At 20.3% G+C, this 18,965-nt stretch overlaps 1 protein-coding gene across 4 annotated transcripts in view; it reads left to right on the forward strand.

Annotated features, from left to right (window-relative positions):
* LOC122510454 overlaps positions 1-18,965 on the forward strand; it is a 303,718-nt gene that overhangs the window by 64,973 nt on the left and 219,780 nt on the right. The gene's annotated exons all lie outside the window — the stretch shown is intronic.

An 18,965-nucleotide genomic window follows, 5' to 3' on the forward strand; every position in this document is an offset into this window, starting at 1 on the left:
ATACGCTTTGAATAAATCATAGAGCTTATTTTCTTGAGAAACAGGTTTCTCGCATCTTTGACGTATAGAAATTTTCAAAGAAGTACATATTATACTATTTTTCAAATATGATAATTTTTAAATATGATAATTTAAAAAGAAAGAAGCTGCTCAAATTTTGTTTATCAAAATATTATAATTTATTATTTATTATTTATTTAAATGTATTATTATTTTTATTATTATTTATTATTAATATTATTTATTTTATTATTATTTTATTATTATTATTTTAATATTATTATTTTATTTATTTTATTTATTATTATTAATATTTTTTTTTAAATTTAACAGAAAAACTGTTTAAAAAAAATTATAAAAAGTAAATTTACCAGATTAATTAAAAACTCAAACTCAAAGTTTGTATTTAATTGACGAGGAACAGATTTATTGAAATAAAATTTTTTATTTAGTGTAACTTTAAGTTCAAAGTGTCTTTTTATGCAAAGAAAAACTTTTGTTACTAAAATTATTCCAATACTAATATAAAGAAAGTAACTAATTTATTATATTTACCAAAATGCAATCATTTGCAATCAATCGTAATGAATTTGCAATTTCTTTTTAAATAATTTCTTTTGAACTTTGAAAAAATATTTCTTTTATTCAAATAACCGCGATTAATTGTCTATTATTAAATAAATATTTACTTGAACTAAATAATTTTTATTTCAGTCAATTGAATGGTATTTGCTTCAAATACTGATAATATTGTTTCAAAATACAAATTCAAATATAATTTTAATAAAATTCATTTAATTCAGGTAAATATTTATTTGATAATAGACAAGTATTTGGCTATTTGACTCAAATATTTTTTCAGAGAAAGAAAAATTAATAATTATTATTTTCACTATCATTTTAATTAATTAATTAAAATTAAAATTGAAATTAAAATTAACAAATAATAATTTGACGAAGTAAAAAGCTTATTAAAAATTCGATTGAATTCTTTTTTATTATTTAATCTTTAACGGAATTTTTTACAATTTCATGTTTATGTGGTTGTCGTGCAAAGTCGTAAAAGCCATATATGAGGCATTCCATGTCAAGTGATCCGGGTGGAGAAAAATTTTTCTCCAATCGTAGCAAAACTTGGGGCTTTTGTAGTACTAATAGATAGTAATTTTTCGTGAAAATATTTTTTTACCTAGTCCAATATTTTCCGAGGGGGAGGGGGTTAAATTTTTGGGTTTTTCAGTACAATGCTTATTTCGATAATTTTTTACTCTTAAACTATTAAACATAAAAATTTGGCAAGGTACATTTTGGAAAGGTTTTTTCATGCTCTTTTGATTGAATATAAGCATTTAAAAAAAAAAATTTTTTTGACCCAAAAAAATCAAAATTAAAAATAAATTTTAATTTTTTGGAAAAAAGGTCCCATTTTTTTTTTTTTTTTTTTTTTTAAACGAAAGCTGAGGTTTTTTCCTAAAAGGACATATAAATGAAAAAGTGGGACAAGAATGTTTAAACATTGAAAAAATGAATTTTCTCGTAAACAGAGCTAAAAACCGGGTTTAGAGAGTAGAAACCTCTGTTTTTCAATGTTTAAACATTCTTGTCCCACTTTTTCATTTATATGTCCTTTTAGGAAAAAACCTCAGCTTTCGTTTAAAAAAAAAAATAAAAAAAAAAATGGGACCTTTTTTCCAAAAAATTAAAATTTATTTTTAATTTTGATTTTTTTGGGTCAAAAAATTTTTTTTTTTTTAAATGCTTATTTTCAATCGAAAGAGCATGAAAACACCTTTCCAAAATGTACCTTGCCAAATTTTTATGTTTAATAGTTTAAGAGTAAAAAATTATCGAAATAAGCATTACACCGTAAGACACCTGGATCACTTGACATGGAATGCCTCATATATACAACTACATTATTAAATTTGTATCTGATTAAATTATTTTCCTTTTTTTAAAATTTAATATAGTTAATTAAAACTTTGTTACGGTGTAATTTTCTTTTTCTTTCTTTTTTTTTTTGACATTTGAATCTATAGGATTAATTTGGAGATTGGAAGTATAATTAAAATGATATGTTTTCTAACGTACCGGAATTTAAATTATTATACGCGTACTAAAGTTCATAAAACATTATTTACATATTACACTTGTGAAAATCGCGGTCGAGTTTTAATGAAATTTAAATTTACGTCGTGTTTAACAATGCACCACGTTTCTAAAATCAACATAAATTTTTGTCAATATTTATCCGAAAACCATCACTTACACGGCAAATTGGAAACTTCATGAAATGAAAATGTATTTCAGATATTTTTGAAATATTAGGAGTAAATTACGAATTACGTGTGGAGCGGCTAATTTCAAAATTGATTAAAACTTTTCTTAATTGTACGGTACATTTAATATATTTTAATTGAATTAAATTTCATTCTTTTTGTTAAAATTAAACTCGGAGAACGATTTATTTTAATTAGGTAAAATATTTATGTTAATAATTGTTATTCATTAGCATTTTTTTTTCTTTTTTATCACAATTTTTCTGAGAATATCAAATTGAGACAAAAAACAAATCAAAATGTAAATTTTTTTTTATGGATTCAAAAATATATTCTCTAGAAAATTTCACATGTATTTCAAAATCTATCAATTTTTGGAGGAAAATAAAAATTCAAAAAGAATAAAAATATTTTCTGTCCGATTTCATTTTTTATTTATTTATTTATTTTACTTAAATTACTATAAAAAAACTTTTTATGCAATATTTGAATTATTTTTTTGACATTATAGTTAAAAATTACCCTCCTCTGAAAATATAATTTTTGGAGCATTTTATTTTATTCTTTTTACTATATTTGATTTAAGTTACTTCTTTTGAAAACTGAAGGCGATAAAATTTAATGGATTTAACCAACAGCTTGACATTTTATATGATATAATTAACAATTTTTAATTAATGCGGATCACTTTTCACTAATTATTCCGATTTAGAGAGTTCATCTTGTAATTACATTTCGAAAGTAGGTATTAAATGGAACTATTCATTTTCTTTCGTGCACTTAAATGAAATTCTCTTAATTTGAGCATATTTTCCTTTTAAAGAACGAACTTCCTAATTTACAAAATTAGAATTAGATTCTCTGTGTGTATATATAGAATTAGTGGAATTTCACTTATTTGAAGTGACTAAATTCGAAGCTAATTACTATAAATTAGATGAATTTTCAAACGGCTTCTGTGAACATATATTGACAATTCGATAAATTAACTGTTTAATACTTGATTTCTTTAGCTTTTGGGATTTTACAAAAATTTTAATAACTAAATTCAATTATTTGCAAAAATTTTAATAAAATTCTTGGCAAAAATTTAATTATCTTCAAAAACTATTCTGAATTCAGTGATTTTTAATATCTATTACATTAATAAAAATTCCTAAAAGAATTCAATTAGTTAAAAAAAATTTTAATAAAATTCTACGCAAACATTTCATTATTTTCATAAAAAATAAAATTTTCCCAGGAATTCAATTATTTACAAATTACTTTCATAAATAATATTTTTTACAACTATTTTCATAAATTAATAAAACTCACCACAAACTTTCAATTATTTTCATTACAATTTAAATGGAATTCCTCGAAAATTGTAATTATTCTTAAAAATTTTATTAAAATTTGTCAAAGAAATTATTTTAAAAACCTTTGCCTATATTTTCAATACATTTTTAATTTAATTTCTTCAAAGAATTAAATTATTTTCAAAATTTTTTATGAAATTCTTTGTAACAATTCAATTTCTTTTAAAATAATTTTAATAAAATTCTTCGTAGAAATTTTACTGTTTACTATTTCAATAAAATTTCACAAATGAATTCAATTATTTTAAAAAAAATTTTAATAAAATTCGTCTCAAGAATTCAATTATTTTAAAAAGTAATATAATTCTTCGCAAAAATTTTAATTATGTTAAAAAATTTTTAAAAATTCTCGTCAAAATTTCAATTATCTTTATATGAATAATAAAATTTTTCTCCGAAATTCAATTATTTTCAAAAATAACAAAATTTTTAGCAGGAATTCAATTATTTTTAAACATTTTAATAAAAGCTCTTAAGAATACAATTATTTTCAAAAATTATCTTAAAATTCTTCGCAAAAATTCTATTGTTCTATTCTATTTTATTCTTCGTAAGAATTCAATTGTTAAATTATTTTTTTTTAATTATAATTAAATTATTTAAACATTTTTTTTACCAAATTGTTTGAAAAAATTCAATGATTTTTAAAAATTTTAATACAATTTTTGTCAAGAATTCAATTATCTTTATAAATAGCAAAATCGTTCGCAGAAATTCAATTATTTTCAAAAATAACAAAATTTTAACCATGATTCAATTATTTTCAAAAATAAGAAAATTTTTAGCATAAATTCAATTATTTCCTAAACTTTTTATCATTTTCTTCACAGATATTCAATTATTAATAAAAAAAGGTAATACAATTCTTGGCAAGAATTAAATTATCATTATAAATAACAAAATTGTTCGCAGAAATTCAATTATTTTCAAAAATAAGAAAATTTTTAGCATAAATTCAATTATTTTCTAAACTTTTTATAATTTTATTCGCAGATATTCAATTATTATTGAAAAATGTAATACAATTCTTGGCAAGAATTCAATTATCATTATAAATAACAAAATTCTTTGCAGAAATTCAATTATTTTCAAAAATTTCAATAATAAAGTTCTTGGAAACAATTGAATTATCTTTTCTTTAATAACAAAATTCTTCCCAAAAATGCAAATCTTTTGAAAAATAACAACATTTTTAGCAGGAATTCAATTATTTTTTTAAAATAAAATTCTATTTTGAAATTAAATTATTTTCATAAATAATAAAACTTATTGCAGAATTTCAATTATTTTTAAAAAAATTTTTAATGAAATTCCTTGAAAAATGTAATTGTTTTTAAAAATTTTATTAAATTTCGTCAAAAGAATTCAATTATTTAAAAATTTCTTGATAAAATTCTTTATGAAATTTTAATTTTAAGAAACATTTAATATAATAAAATATTTATTTTTGCATTTAAATAATCGAATTTTTAAAGAATTTTCTAATAAAAATTGATTTAAAAATGAATTCCAAATAGAATTTTAGATTACAATTAAATAATGAAATCATATCCTAAATTTTTACAGATTTTTTAATTTTGAAAAGGTTACGAATTAAAATCTTTTCAAAATTTCAACTATTTTTATACTTTTAATTAAAAATTCTGTAGAATTAATATTTTTTTTAAAGTTTAATTGAGTTTTTTTTTTTTTTAATTATTTGAAGTTTTTAATTTCTAATATATTTAATTGAAGAACGTTAGAATAATCTAAAATTTCGTAAAATTAAATTGTAAACAAAAGGATTTAAAAATTCTTAAAGAACTTTTTAGAAAATTTTTTAAAAAACAATTGACTCAAAAGAAGAATTTTTTTTCAAAAGTTTAAAACTTTTGAAAAACTTAATTTTTATGAAAAAAATAATAATGATTAAATATTTATTTAGAAATAAAGTTCTTTAGAATCAGGAAAAAAGTCAAAGCAAATTAAATTATTTTCATAAATAATAAAACTTATTGGAGAATTTGAATTATTTTTAATAAAATTAAGGGAGTTATTTAATTTTGGTAAAATATAAATGTATCGTTTTAAAAACGTGGAAAAATTACGTTTTTTAACCTGAAAAACCTGGAAAAGTCAGGGAATTTGAAAAGAGCAAAAGTAACCCTGTAAATATTTTCTTATATGAAATTAAAAATATAAAAAATGTACCTTTGTGAATAATTAAAACTATAATATTAAATTTTTAGAATTGGAAAAATATGTTGCTAACTGAAAATATATTTCATTATCTATTGCAAAAGTCCATAGGGTTATTGACTTTATTGGTGAATGAGAGGGGGGGGGATGGGGGGAGGGGATAAAAAAAAGTACGTTCCTGCAGGTAAACGATTTCCTGCTTTTAAAAATCTCTTCGTGTATTTGAAAAAGCTGATTTAAAACCGCTTGTGATAAAAGAGCGATAAACTCGAAGCTTTTAAATGGATTTTCTCTTTTTTACATTTCCCGACGTATCTGCAACGAATTTTTGTTTTTTTTATTTTTTGGGAAATGTTTTCCGATCACTTTTTGAAATTAAACCATAAGTTGAACACGCCAAACAAATATTCTCTTGGAAAAAAGTCAGTTTTTTTTTTTTTTTTTTTTTTGAGTATATTGAAATACAAAATGGGGTGAAAAATATTTTCTTTTTTTTTTTTGCTAAACTATATTCGAGATGAGATGAAGCGTAATAATATATCTTATCTGGAAAATTTAATTCTAATTATAAAATTTTAATTGCTCGAAATTGTGTACTTTGTGGATACAATGTATCTAAGTTTCGTTATCGTTTAAACCCTGTTTTAAGTCTACTTTAATCCTACAAAGATACATCCTGTCTACAGTGTATTTTAATTAAAGGGTCTTTGTTGAACTTGTAAATTGGCTTATGTGTTCCTTTAAATTATAGACAATATATTCAAAATTGATAATGAATTTTCGAACACAAAAAAGATTATCCAAAATCTTCTTATATATGGTTACAACTAATTTAAGTAAGCTTTAATCATTTGCAACAAAGTTTTCAATGTTTTCATACACGTGCAACATCAGATTAGGTGCTGAGTATTTAATATGTGTTAGTTCAAATTTAATCTATTTTCGTTTAAGACTTTTACTTTAATATTTAAAGTTTTATTTTTTTTCCAACAATATTTTTAACTATTTTGCTTTTTCGTTTCGTTATAGTTAAAGATTTTTAATACAATTAAAAACTTTAAATTTTTTTTCGTTTTAGAATATTGAATGTTTTTTACGTCCTTTTTCGGTAATGGGTCAGGAAAATCAGGGAATTCAGGAAAAAATTAGAGATTTTTATTAAAGTATACTGGAAAAAATTGAATTTTGGAGAAGTTACAAATGATTGCAGAAATTAAACTATAAGTAATAAAATTCTTTGCAGAAATTCAATTGTGTTCAAAAAATTAAAAAAAATTCTTGTCCAAATTTCAATTATCTTTCAAAATAATCAAATTCTCCAAAATTAAATTATATACAAAAATTTTAATAAAATTCTTCTCAAAATTTTAATTATTTTCAAATATTTTCTTCAATTCAATGATTTTTCAATATCTACTATTTTAATAACATTTTTCAAACGAATTCAATTATTTGAAAAAAAATTTTATGAAATTGTTTCGCAAATTTCAATTATTTTCATAAATAAGAAATTTTTTTACATGGATTCAATTATTTCCACGAATAATAAAACTCATAAAATTTCAATTATTTTTAATACTTTATTTTCGAAGAATTTACTTAAAATTGAATTACAAATAATTGCAATCTCGTGAAGAATTTTATTATTTATAAAAATAATTAAATTTTGAATGAATTTTTTTTTTTAAATAATGAAATTCTTTTGAGAACTTTTATTAAAATAGTAGATTTTAAAAATATTTGAATCTCAGCTAAGAATTTCATTATTTGTAAAATGTAATTGAATAATTGCAAAAAAATTTTTGAAAATAATTTGCATTTTTAGAGGAATTATTTTCAAGTTATATTAAAAATAATTGTAATCCTATGAAAAATTTTATTATTTATGAAAATAATTGAAAATTCTTTTAACGAATTTTATTCCATTTTTTTAAATAATTGAATTAATGTGAAAAATTTTATTACTTGTCAAAATAATTGAATTCTTGCTAACGATTTCATTAGAACTTTTTAAAATAATTTAATTTCCAAGAAGAAATTTATTACTTTTAAAATAATTGAATTTCCTATAAAAAATTTATTACTTTTAAAATAATTGAATTATTTCAAAAAATTTAATGAAAATTATATTTAAAATAATTGATTTCTTTCGATTAGTTTTATTAAAATATTTGAATATAATTGAATTCATATGAAAAATTCTACTATTTTTGTAAATAATTGAATTCTTCCAAAGAATTTAAAAAAAAATTTCTTAAATAATTGAATTCATTTGAAAAATCGTATTACATGTAAAAATAATTGAATTCATGCGACCGATTTTATTAGAACTTTTTAAAATAATTGAATTTCCAAGAAGAAATTTATTACTTTTAAAATAATTGAATTTCCTATTAAAAATTTATTACTTTTAAAATAATTGAATTCTTGTGATGAATATTGTTATTTATGAAAATAATTGAATTTTGCAAAGAATTTTATTAAAATGCCTCAAAATAATTGAATTTCCGGGAATAATTTTGTTATTTATCGACATAATTGAATTATGTTATTTCGAAGAATTATTTATGTAAATAATTGAATTGTTGGAAAGAATTTTATTAAAATCAAAAAGAATAATTTAATTATTTCAAAAAATTTTATTAAAATTATATTTAAAATAATTGAATTCCCGTGGAAAATTCTAACATTTTTGTAAATAATTGAATTCTTCAAAAGAATTTTTAAAAAAATTTCTTAAATAATTGAATTTATGTGAAAAACCGTATAACTTGTAAAAATAATAGAATTCTTGCGACCGATTTTATTAGAACTTTTTAAAATAATTAAATTTTCTAGAAGAAAATGATTACTTTTAAAATAATTGAATTCTTGTGATAAATATTGTTATTGATGAAAATAATTGAATTTTGTAAAATGCCTCAAAATAATTGAATTTTTGGAAATAGATTTGTTACTTATCGACATAATTGAATTTTTTCGAAGAATTATTTATGTTAAATAATTGAATTTTGTAAAATGCCTCAAAATAATTGAATTTTTGGAAATAGATTTGTTACTTATCGACATAATTGAATTTTTTCGAAGAATTATTTATGTTAAATAATTGAATTCTTGGGAAGAATTTTATTAAAATCTGCAGGAATAATTGGATTATTTCAAAAAAATTTAATTAAAATTGAATTTAAAATAATTGATTTTTTCGAGGAATTGAAATTCAATTTTCAAAAATATTTACAGTTTTTGAGCAATTCTCGTAAAATTGTATTAAAAATAATTGAAATCCTGCGATGAATTTTATTATTTATGCAAATAATTGAATAGTTGCTAAGAATTTTATTAAAAATTTTCAAAAATAATTGAAATTCTGCGATGAGTTTTATTATTTATGAAAATAATTGAATTCTTACAAAGAATTTTATTCCATTTTTTTAAATTAATTAAATTTATGTGAAAAATTTTATTACCTGCAAATATAATAGAATTCCTGCAAAGGATTTTATTGAAATTTTCGTAAATTTAATTTTTTTTTATGGAAATTTAAATTATTACAAAACATAGAGATAACGATTGCTCCGAGTCGAAGACTCAGAGTGATCGATATCTTCGTGTTTTCTAATAATATTCTTAATAGTTATTGAATTTCAAAAAGGTTTGAATTTAAATCTTTTGAAGAAATTTAATTTTTATGGAAAAGTAATAATCATTAAATATTTATTAAAAAAAGAATTTATTGATGTTTTCGAATAATGTCACATTTAAAGAAATTTGTAAAGAAATGTATTAGAACATTTTTTTTTTTTTGAGCATTTAATCATTTTTAGAGTGAATGGCAGAATATTCTTTAGTGTCAGGGAATAATATTCTTTTACTTTTTGTAAAAATTTTTTCTTGAATTCAGGGAAAAGTGAGGTAAAAACAAAATTAATTTTTCTCCAGCGACCCTGCAATCCATTGCAGAAATTTAGCATTTGTTATCTTAAAAATATTGCATCTTAATTTTACACTTTCTTTTTCTATCGTATAAAATAAAATTTTCCTTCTGCCGTAAAATAAGATTTTTTTCTTTTTACTGCGTTAGAATTAATTTTCCATTGCTACGATTCAAATTATATCAGAATCGAATTTTTGCAACAAGGCTCATTAAATTTTCTACATTGTAGTCGGTATAAATTTTATAATTTATGATGAGAAGGCCTCATACGCGCGTATTGCACCATAGAAACTGGTACCTGACAAAGTTCTCATGAAATTACAGTGTCGTAATTTCATTTGAAAATGCACTCAGATCTCTGATGGAAATTTCAAATAAATTGACTTAACTTCACGACTGTCGTGAATTATATATATATATATCTCGCGATTATAGTACAGCTTTATAATAATAGTAATATAGAATAAAATAGTAATAATCGAAACAAGAATAGTGATAATAAAGTAAATAATTGCTGCAGTGAAAACAATAATGGTCAATGATAGCAACAATTATAAAAACCGCTGCCAAGTTGTACATTTTTATAATTTTGATGTTCATTTCATGAACACTTTGCTTCCTCATAGAAATAATAATAATTGAAATATAAGAATTACTTTTTATAAAAGGGTTAAAAATCATTAAATCTTGGTCTAAAAAATGTGTTTTTATATATTCTATTAGATGGTAATAATAGTTCAATAATTCACATAAATTAATAAACACGAATGTTGAAAAAATGATATTTTCCACAATTCTTGATTTTTCAAATACCAATAATTTCATAATTTCTGCCCGAATCAGGTTAAAAAATAGGTCAATCGAAGCGTTTTTTAATGCTCTTCAAGTTGGTAATAATTTTTTAAAGTTACTTTTACATAATTTAAAAAAATTTTTTAAAAAGTCTTATTTTCCAAAATTTTTGATGTTTAAAAGTTTAATATCTCCGGTTAATAAGGACGAAAAATGTTCAATTAGGGCCTAAAAGATGCGTGTTGAAAAACTCTACAAAAATAAATACAAAACAAAACTAAACTTCTACATTTTTTAACAAAAGTTTTTAAAAAGTTTTATTTTCCAAAATTTTTGATTTTTAAAAGTTTAATATCTCCGGTTAATATGTACGAAAAATGTTCAATGAGAACTCAAAAGATGCGTGTGAAAAAACTCTACAAAACTGAAGAAAAAGATTTATAAGTGTCCTAACATTTTTTTAAGTTATGCCCAAAAAACGTTTTTTTACAAAATGAAAAATGGAAAAAAAATATAGTTAAATTTTATGAATCAGGCTGAAAATACTCTCATTTTATGTCCCCCGGGGAGACCTACAATTTAAAAAAAAATTGAGGCCTTTAGCTCTTTCTCGTTCTGAGATATTGAGGCAAATGTAATGTTAGTACACACACACACACACACATCGGGACAAATTTTTAAAATCTGTTTTTTAGACTTCGGAGGTCAAAATACGTCAAAATTTTTTTTTATTTATTTAGAACATTTATACAGGGAGTTCCTGTACATATATAAAGTACTAAAGTATTAGGCATAATAAAAAAAAATTTATAAATATGTCAAAAAATGACAATCTAAAATTTTGCTAATACAAAGCTTCCTTTATGAGGAAGCAATATATTTATAAATATAATTATGAATATAATTATGAATATAATTATGAATATAATTATGAATATAATTATGAATATAATTATGAATATAATAATGAATATAATAATAATGAATATGAGTATAAAATGAATAGAATGGGTATAAAATGAATATTATGTGTTGTAAAATGAATATAATGTGTATTAAAATGAATATTATGATAATTAATAGAGAGTATAGAACGCGGATCATGAGAAATATTCCAATTCGGTGTGGGATATGTCATATTTATTATTTCACATTTCAATGGTAAACCGTGTTGGCCGATAAGCACGTTCTTCGAACCAATAATATTCCACATAACATTAATGTCTGAATCACCAAGAATGTTCGACACACCTGCCACACGTCATATATGTCGAACGTATGACCAACGAACTCGGTAATGGCAATCTAAATCACTGCTTAATAATCAACCTGTCTGATAGGTCTCATTTCACTGCAAATGACTTCCATAGTTCCATTTTGACCCCATTGAAATTATTTCATGTTAATTACATTACGATTACATTCAACATTTATTTTTTTTATTCAAATTATTTAACTGAACAATAAAAATTACTGGCTTTTTTTATCATTCGTCAAGGATTGATGGAATTTTCTTCTTCTATGTATATTAATATAATCGTTGTATATTCCGGTAATCTGTTCGCAGTTCGAAGTTAGTTGCTGTTTGCCTTATTGTTTCTTAACATTTTTTAATAATTTTTTAAAATCTATTTTCAATTTTAAAATTAAAAGAAAATTTTTTTAATTTTAAAATTTTTTAAATTATCGAATTGTTGGAAAGAATTTTATCAAAAAATTTGGAAATAATTTAATTCCTTCAAAGAATTTTATTATTTATATTATGAAAATAATTGAATTCTTTCGAGAAAATGTAATTAAAATTGTATATATAAGGTATTGAAAATAATTTAATTCGTGACAAGATTTTTATTAAAATTCTTTAAAATAATTTAATTGTTTTGAAGAATTTACTACCACTTTCTTGAAAATAATGGAGTTTTTTTTTTTTTAATAATTTCTACTAAAAATTTTGAAAATAATTGAATTTTATAAAAATTTTCTTTTAAGTTTTTAAAATAATCGTGTTTATTATTAATTGCAATTAATAATTTTCCTATTGAATTATATTAAAATTATTCAGAGAAAATTAAATTCTTTTAAACAATTTTATAAGAGTTCTTGTAAATAATCAAATTTTTTTAAATTTCATTAAATTTCGTAAAAATAGTGGAATTTTTAAAAATAATTTTAATTGAAGATTTTGAAAATAATTGAAATCTACAAAGAATTTTATTAAAAACTATTGAGAACAATTGAATTGTTTAGAAAAATTCTATTACAATTACTAAAACTAATTAAACCTGTTCGAGAAATTTTATTTAAATTGTATTGAAAATAATTGAATTTCTCAGAAGAATTTTATTATTTACAAAAATAATTGAATTTTTATTAAAACTTTTGAAAATAATTGAATTCTTCCGAAACATTGTATTATTTATGAAAATATTTTAATTCTTGCGAAAAATTTTCTTATATTTATGAAAATAATTCAATTCTTGCGGAGGATTTTACAATTCATAAAAATAATTGAATTGTTTCCAAGAATTTTATCTGGATTTTTGAAAATAATTGAAGTTTTTGAAGGAAATTTATTAAAAATTTTGAAAATTCTTGAAAATAATCGAATTTAATTTAATATTTTTAAAAATAATTGTACTTTTGAGAAGAATTGAATTGTTTAGAAAATTTTTACTAGAATTATTTTAAAGATAATTAAATCTGGTAAAGAAATTTTATTAAAATTATCTTGAACATAATTGAATTTTTTTTCTAAAAATTTTATTAAAATTTTATTGAAAATAATTTAATTTAAATAATTTTTTTAAAAATAATTGTATTCTTTCGAGAAATTTTATTAAAATTGTATCGAAAATAATTGAATTCATCTGAAAAATTTTATTATTTGTGAAAAATAATTGAATTCCTTTGAAAAATTTTATTATTTTTGAAAAATAATTGAATTCCTTTGAAGAATTTTATTATTTATTAAAATATTTTATTTCTTGTAGAGGATTTTACAATTCATAAAAATAATTGAATTGTTTTCAAGAATCTTATCTGAATTTTTGAAAATAATTAAAGTTTTTGAAGGAACTTTATTAAAAATTTTGAAAATAATTAATTTTTTTTAAAGAATCTCATAAAAATTGTTGAAAATAATTGAATTTATATTAAAATTCTTGAAAATAATCGAATTTAATTTAATATTTTTAAAAATAATTGTACTTTTGAGAAGAATTGAATTGTCTAGAAAAATTTTACTAGAAATATTTTAAAAATTATTGAACCTGGTAAAGAAATTTTATTAAAATTATCTTGAATATAATTGAATTTTGTTCTAAAAAATTTTATTGAAAATAATTTAATTTCTCAGAAGACTTTTATTATTTACAAAAATAATTGAATTCTAGACAAGGATTTTACAATTTATAAAAATAATTGAATTGTTTTGAAGAATTTAATCAGAATTGTTGAAAACAATTGGATTTTTAATAAAACTTTTGAAAATAATTGAATTTAAATAATATTTTTAAAAATAATTGTATTCTTTCGAGAAATTTTATTTAAATTGTATTGAAAATAATTGAATTCGTCTGAAAAATTTTATTATTATTAAAAGAATTGAATTCCTTTGAAGAATTTTATTATTTATTAAAATATTTTAATTCTTGCGACAAATTTTCTTATTTATATGAAAATTATTGAATTTTTAACGAGGATTTTACAATAAATAAAAATAATTGAATTGTTTCGAAGAAGTTTATCTGATTTTTTGAAAATAATTGAATTTTTTGATGGAATTTTATCAACCAAATTTTGAAAATAATGATTTTTTTAAAAGAATGTGTATATAATTTTAATAGTTTACAATGTTTGACAAATATTTATTTTTATTTATTTTGTTTTTAAATATTGTCGAATTATTTATATAATTGTTTTTTGTTGACCTTGTGAGGGTTTTTCGTTTTTAATTTTTCCATCATCTTTCAAAAATTGAAAAAAACTTTTTTATAAATAAAGTTTTTTAATTTACAAAATAATAAGAAATGGAATTTTTTGCTAATTTAATAAATATTTTTTGAGTGCATTTAAATTTGAGCAATAAAGATAATACTGTAAAAGTTTGTTTTAAACAAAACATGTTAGTTCCAAATAAATGCTTTTCTCAATGTAATCCCTCGCTCTGGAGATTATTTTAATCCACTTTGGTGTTAGAATAAAACCCCGCAATTTTCTGTATATAGACGTACAAAAAAAAAAAATATTGACAATAATACAATTTTGTATAAATATTTTCTTCATTTTTCTCTCCAACAAAACTAGTATATAAAAAGCTTTTTCTAAATTCATATCTGGATTCCCTTGAAAAAGAACAATAGCAAAAAGGAGAATTAAGGCGAAACTAGGACAAAATCACAATTTTGTTTAAATATTTTCTAAACAACTTTATCCCTGGAGCTATGTTTGTATATATGTGTGTACATAAGAGAGAAACGAAACGAACCTGGAGAAGGAAAAGTTGGACAAGGGTTTTGGTATATACAGTCGAACCTGGATAAGAGAGAACTGGATAAGCGAGAAACCTCTATAAGCGAGAGTTATTTGCTGGTCCCGTGACTTAGACTTCTGTAGTTAAGAAACTGGATAAGCGAGAAACCTCTATAAGCGAGAGAAAATTGCCGGTCCCTTGAACTCTCGCTTATTCAGGTTCGACTGTATAAGATGAAGTTAGAAAGGAGGAAAAAAGAAAAAAAAATTGCTGCAATACCGTGAGATGTGAGAAGGAAAAAAAAGAGTGAAATGTATGGTAATAAGGGATGGGGGTCGATTGAAATGAGACGAAAGTGGGACGGAGTAAAGAACGACGTGGCTCAAGAATGTGGTCTACATTATTGGAGTTCAGATCTTTGCTCCGAACTAAATCTTTATGCTCCCTGGCAGTACACGGAAAAGGATTTACTTGTTATATAACTTTCTTGAAAACCGATATAATGCCAACTAAAATCTTTCCAAAAAGAGGATTATATCTTGAAAAATTCATGTAAAATATTCACAGTTAATTTTCTCTTCAATAAAAAATGAAAAGCAAATTTTTCGACATTATCCGACTGAAATGATCCTATTTGAAAGAGAAAAAAATCCCATACGCTTTAAAATCGAATATTTTAACATAATATATTAAAAATGAATTATTAACAATATTAATTTTCATTTTCTTTCATTTATTCTGTCCGCATTTTCAAACTTAGTTTCTGTGTATGGTTTTGTTTTTTTTTCTTTAAAAAATATTGTTTGACAAATCGAAAATATGCAGGTATTTTTTGATTTACAATAAAATAATGTTACAAATTAGAAAATTGAAAAAAAAAATTATGATTACCAAATAAAAAATATACCCATTTTGTTTGTTAAATGCTTCTTTCTATAACAAATTTCGTTCGACTGATCTCAATTATTATGCAAATTATTCTCCTTTTTATTTATAAAAAATATTAGAAAATTATTAATTGTTACAAAATTTTTATTAAGAAGTACGAAACATACCCATTTTATGCATAATTTTTATTTCTCAATAACAAAATTCTTTACAAACTCATTTTTTTCTTTTGGGAAGAAAAACATTAGATATTCCCGTTTCTTAATATTTTTCTAAAAAATTCTCAAACATAAGAAAATAATTTGCATCAATTCTATTTCTTAATTTTAATTCTTTTAATAAAATTCAAAGTTTTTTAAAAATAACGAAAAAAAAATATTTATAAATTATATTTGTCAATTAGAAAATTTAATTGAAAATGAAACTGAAAATTTTGGATTTTTTAAAAAATAAAGAAAAGAATTTTATTGAAAAAATTTTTCTGTTAAATTTATTTACGAATATCTTTAATTGTAAAATTATTCGAAAACCATAATTTCCTTTTTAAATATTTTAAATATTTAATTATTATTATTAATCCATAGAAATTAAGATTTTCAAAAATTTCAAATTCAAACTATTCTGAAATTAAACAACTTTAAAAATATTTGTTATAAAACATGAAGATGTCGATTGCACCGAGTCGAAGACTCAGAGTGATCGATTTCTTCATGTTTTATAATAATTAAAGAAGATCGAAAGTTAGAATCATTCTTTTATATTTTAAGAATATTGTTAGGTACTATAACTTCTTAAAAATTATTTTCATATTTTATTATTATCTAAAATTTAAAATAAAATTCATTTTCAAATCAATTTTTATTAGAAAAATCTACGATGAGAATTCAATTATTTAAATACGAAAGTAAATTATTTATTGAATATTGAATGTTTTTTAAAATTTAATTCCTATAAAGAATTTTATTAACAATGTTTCAAATAATTTGATTTCATCGACGAATTTTAATAAAAGTTTTAAGAATAATTAAATTTTTCAAGAAATTCGATTAAAATTGTATAAAAATATTTCCGACGAGTTTTATTATTTATGAAAATAATTGAATTATTGAGAAGAATTTTATAAATATTTTTTTAAATAATTGATTTTGTTTGAAAAATTTCCAACAAAATTGTATTTAAAATAATTGAACTCCTCTGAAAATAATTAAATTCTTAAAAAGAATTTTATTAAAATATTTAAAAATAATTGAATTTCTGCAAAGAATTACAATAAAATTTTTGAAAATAATTAAATCTTTCGAGGAATTAACTTAAAATTGTATAAAAAATAATTGAAATTCTGCGATGAGTTTTATTATTTATGAAAATAATTAAATTCTTACGAAGAATTTTATTAAAATATTTGCAAATAATTGAATTTCTGCATAATAATTTTTTAAATAATTGAATTATTGTGAAGTTTTTATTTTTTATGAAAATAATGAAATGTTTGCCTACAATTTTATTAAAATTGTTTTTAAATAATTGAATTCTTTTAGGTAATTTTATTAAAATAGTACATATTGAAAATCATTGAAATGAGGAAAATAATTGAAATTTTGACAAGAATTTTGTTAAAACTTTTGAAAATAATTGAATTTTTGTAACGAATTTTATTAAAATTTTTGAAAATAATTGAATTTCTGCAAATAATTGCACTAAAATTTATGAAAATAATTGAATTTTTGACAAGAATTTTATTAAAATTTTTTTAAATAATTGAATTTTGGAGAAGAATTTTATTATTTATAAAGATAATTGAAATGTTCACGAGAATTTTTTAAATATTTTGAAAATAATTAAATTGTTGGGAAGAATTGTTTAATAATTTTTTTAAATAATTGAATTTTTGTGAAATTTTGATTATTTATGAAAATAATTAAATGTGTGCATAGAATTTTATTAAAATTGTTTTTAAATAACTGAATTCTTTTGGGTAATTTTATTAAAATAGTAGATATTGAAAATCATTGAAATGAGGAAAATTTTTGAAAATAATTGAAATTTTGACAAGAATTTCATTAAAATTTTTGAAAAGAATTGAATTTTAAAGAAGAATTTTTTTATTTATAAAGATAATAATTGGGATTTTGTCGAGATTTTTTTTGTAAATTTTGAAAATAATTGAATTTTGTGATAAGAATTTTATTACTTTTGAAAATAATTGAATTTATGCAATCATTTATAAGTTTACCAAAATTAAATTTTTTTTCGTGTTTTTATCTAAAATACTTCTGTAAATCCATTATTTTAAATAATTAATTAAATATTATATTGACAAGTTTAACTAATTTTAGAAGATTTTGAATTATTAAATATTTTCAAAAATTAAGTTCATTAAAATTTCTAATTAAATTCATTCAACATTTAAATTTTATAAAATTTCAAATTAAAATCGTTTGAAGTGCATTTATTTATAAAAATTGTAAACGCAACTCTTTTAAAATTGAATTAATTTTGAAATATTTAAGTAAAATTATTCATTAAATAATTTATATTATTATTATAATTCATATTTTATTTTTATAAAAAAAAATTGAATTAAAAATGATTTTAAAGTGAAACAATTTGCTCAGAAAAATTATACAGTTCATTGGTTTTTGATGCTGCTGACAAATAATCTGATATCAATTTTACAATATTTAAAATTTTTCATCGACAGGATTACTTTTCCAATTTTTAGTAAATTCAATTTTGAAACCCCATCCACCAGTTTTGACACTCTTTGTTATAGTATAAAACTCTACCACTCAACTTGTAGGAAATCCCCAGTCTATCAAATATTTCCAAAACTCTTGCTCCTTTTTCAAACTCTCTTTTTAAAAGAAAGTTTAAATAACTTTTATGAAAAATTTAAATTTAATCAAAAACACTAATAATCAACTGAAAGCACTTTTTAAACGTTTCATAATTTTATCTCCCAAAGTTGTCAATTAAAATTATTTACTGTCAACTATATTATAAAGTATCAAAAAACGTCGAAAATTAAATCTTCATCAAAAAAAGATTAAAATAATCCATTT

Source organism: Leptopilina heterotoma, unplaced genomic scaffold, assembly GCF_015476425.1.
Source record: "Leptopilina heterotoma isolate Lh14 unplaced genomic scaffold, ASM1547642v1 Lhet_68, whole genome shotgun sequence".
Lineage (NCBI taxonomy): Eukaryota > Metazoa > Arthropoda > Insecta > Hymenoptera > Figitidae > Leptopilina > Leptopilina heterotoma.